Here is a 3,570-nt window from a genome sequence, read left to right as displayed (position 1 = left end):
CCCCCCCCCAAAAAAAAAAAAAAAAGAATCAGTTCAGTTAGGCCTTTGTACTATCTTTAATCGAATTAGGTGCTGTTAAGGTATTTTATAGATGTGCTTAACATCTACAGTCAGTTGACTTTTTAAGTACGTTATATGGGTAAGCCTTACCCAATCATTTGAAAGTATATGAGAGAGAAACATTTCCTCATTTCTAGATTCAGTGGCTGAGATCTGTAAATCAAATTCACACATATCCAAAACAAATCAGTGGAGATGGGGAAGAGTCCGTTTACTTAATATCCAACAGGCGCACAGAAGGAAGCACTGAATATCCAGCACACAGAAGAAAGCACCTGGAGAAGTTACTCAGAGGGGAAGTTAGGATTTCTCGTTTCTGTTGTCTGTAGTCTTACTAGGCTAAGGGGAATGAAGGGTATGTTCTTGGAGGACCTGGGAAAGGATTAAGTGTGTTTTCAGAACAATGGAAGTAAGAGCTTTTGTGATAGTCTGTACAGGGATGAGTGGGCTTACTGTCTGTCTCCTGTGGTCTATAGCTCCCTGAAGGAGCAATTCAGGCATGATTCAGTCCTGAAGAGGCACGAAAGGCAACTTCATTCCCCTCAGCTTGTTTTCAGTCAGATGAGTGAGGTTCCAGGCAGCTATGTTCCTACATCTGATGAATCTCTAATGTCATCACTTAAAAATAATATTGATATCAACTCTAGATTTCAGGTAGATGTCTGTGAAAGGACTACTTGTAGATGGAGAGGAAAAAAAAAAAGAAACAAAACAAACCGAGACTCATTTTCTCCTATTACTGCATAGGTTGCCTCTGACGCCTGTAGTCTGTAATTGAAGCATGAAAACCTTATCTGTTCCTGTTCTAGCTCTCTAATAATTGACACAAAGCCCTATTAAGTTTATTCACAAGCTTTAGTACTATGACTGGGCAGATATCCATCGATTCTAACCCTCTAAATATTCACCTCTCAGACATGTGATCCTGTACCTTCATAATGAGTATTGCCCTGGCTTGCTCTGCTCCTTGTGTGTCCTCATGCTGAAACCTCCAGGTCTCTACCTCTTTCCTGTGGTGCTTTTTCTACTTCTCTCTACCTGAGACCCCTGGCCCTGGGATCAGAAGTTCTACCTTCTCTTCTTCTTTCTTACCCAGTCAAAAATAATTGGGGAGATGGTTCACTTATCAAGACAATGCTAGCCACAGGACTGATCTCCCGAATTAGAAATCAGCATCTGAATACACAGTGCACAAGACTAACTCCCACTGGGAAACATATGTAGGGGTTCCTGACACACAAAGCAGGTATGTAACTGACACTGGATTATGAACCCCAATTTGTTTTATTTTTTGTGGTGCTGGGAACTGAACCTAGGGAACTTTGGGGAACCCACGCATTGTAGGCAAGTGCCCTACTACTGAGCTATAGCCTACTCTTTCTCCTAAGTTTTGTTTTTGTTTGATACTGGGTGTCACTATATAGCCCTGGTTGATCTTTAATTCACTGTGTAAACCAGGCTGGCTTTGAATTCTCTTATGTTTGAATCTGACCCCGAACTTCTGTTCTTCATAATTACTGTATAGCCCAGGCTAGCCTGGAATTTGTGACAATCCTCCGGTGTCAGCCACCTGAGTGTTGGAATTATAGACATGAGCCACCATGCTCCTCTCCCTTAATTTTGCAACCACCTATTGGAGATAGTGTCAGATCCCAGAGGTTCGTTACTACTAGGCCCCAATGGTTTCAACTATGCTTTTGCTCAATCACTGCCAGTCAGTGTTTTAGAATGTCTCATTTACAACTAATTTACTTAAATAGCTCCCAGACTTCAGGGAAACATGTTTGTCATGTAATAGTGTGAAGGATGAGATACTCTAGGCACAGTTGTTGTAGTAAATCTCCAACTCCAATATGCCTGTGCAAAAACACACAACTCAGTTGAAATATTAAGGTGTATGCAAAGATTGGACAGATTTACCATGACACTACTTTATTCCCCAGGTATGACATCCCTTGTTACTTGCCAATTCTCCGGGCCATGTGGTTTTGTTTCATCTTCATTTCCTCTCCTCTCCCTCATCTTCCTCCATCTTTCCTGCCCTCCTCTCCGCCCCCTCTCTAAAACTTCTAGTCCCGCCTTTCCCTTCCACTTCCCTATCACAGGCTCTAGCTTTTATCTGACCAGCTAAAATGGGGAGAAGGTTCATATGAAGTCACCTGAGTAGTACGTGATCCACTCCTCGTCTGGGCAGCACCCCCTTGAGGAAGCAGAATTAACATCAGAATACAAACAGCCCCAGGGCAACCAACAACCCTTGCTACACAAGCCCCACTCCCAACAGCCTTGTGCTCAGGCAAAATGAGACTCTCTGAACCATGTCCATTTGGTCTTTATGGAAACTTCTTTAGGTAGCTATGATCAAACAATGCACTGCAATATTGTAATGGGATTGGACCAAAAGTTGATGATCATAATCAAGTACTGACAGACAACTGTCAGGAGGGAAACCCAGCAAGGCCTGTCTGTTAGGATTCTTCAGAATTTCTCTTCTACCTATGGGGGCAGGACCCTTTGTGGTCTTATCATCCTCATCTGACAAAGGGCCAGAGGAACTTTTGGCCAGTTTCAGAGCTGGAGGAGATAAGCATTTCTAAGAACTGCCTGGGAGGGGGAGGGGGGAGACAAGCAGGCAGAAGGTCAGGGGTGTTGCTGGCTGAGGCAACATCAACTCTAGTCTCCTATTTGGCACTTAGCCAGTAACAAGAGCTACAGCAGTGGTTGCTATTTTTGAGACAGTGCCTCATGTACCACAAGGTAGCCTCATATTTAGAATGTACCCAAGGCTGATCTTGAACTCCTGATCTCCTGCCTCCATACCTTTAGGGCTGGGATTACAGGTATTTGCCTCTACATCCAGTTTATGCAGAATTGAGGATTGAACCCTGCCTTCCTGCTTGTTAGGCAAGCGCTCTGTCAACTGAGCTATCTCCTCCAGCCCATGATGTTTAATATATAAGGTTGTTTGAGAAAAGTTCACCTCACACACTCAGATGCACACATGTACACACAGACACACAGGTTTTTGTTGTTATAAAGTTACCAGTGGGGCTGGTGAGATGACTCAGTGGGTAAGAGTACCCGACTGCTCTTCTGAAGGTCTGGAGTTCAAATCCCAGCAACCACATGGTGGCTAATAACCATCTGTAACAAGATCTGTCGCCCTCTTCTGGAGTGTCTGAAGACAGCTACAGTGTACTTATATATAATAAATAAATAAATCTTAAAAAAAAAAAAAAAAAGTTACCAGTGGAGAAACAGCAATTTCATCTAAAATGGTTCCTCGGGTAAGAAAAGTCTTTATGGGCTGGAAAGATGGCTCAGCAGTTAAGAGCACTGACTGCTCTTCTGAAGGTCCTGAGTTCAATTCCCAGCATCCACGTGGTTGCTCACAAGCATCCTTAATGAGAGCTAATGCCCTCTTCTGGGGTGTCTGAAGACAGCTACAATGTACTTACATATAATAAATAAATAAATCTTAAAAAAAAAAAAAAAAAAAAGCCGGGCGTG

Source organism: Mus pahari, chromosome 2, assembly GCF_900095145.1.
Source record: "Mus pahari chromosome 2, PAHARI_EIJ_v1.1, whole genome shotgun sequence".
Lineage (NCBI taxonomy): Eukaryota > Metazoa > Chordata > Mammalia > Rodentia > Muridae > Mus > Mus pahari.
The sequence above is the reverse complement of the archived record's forward strand: the minus strand, read 5'-3'. Positions refer to the sequence as shown.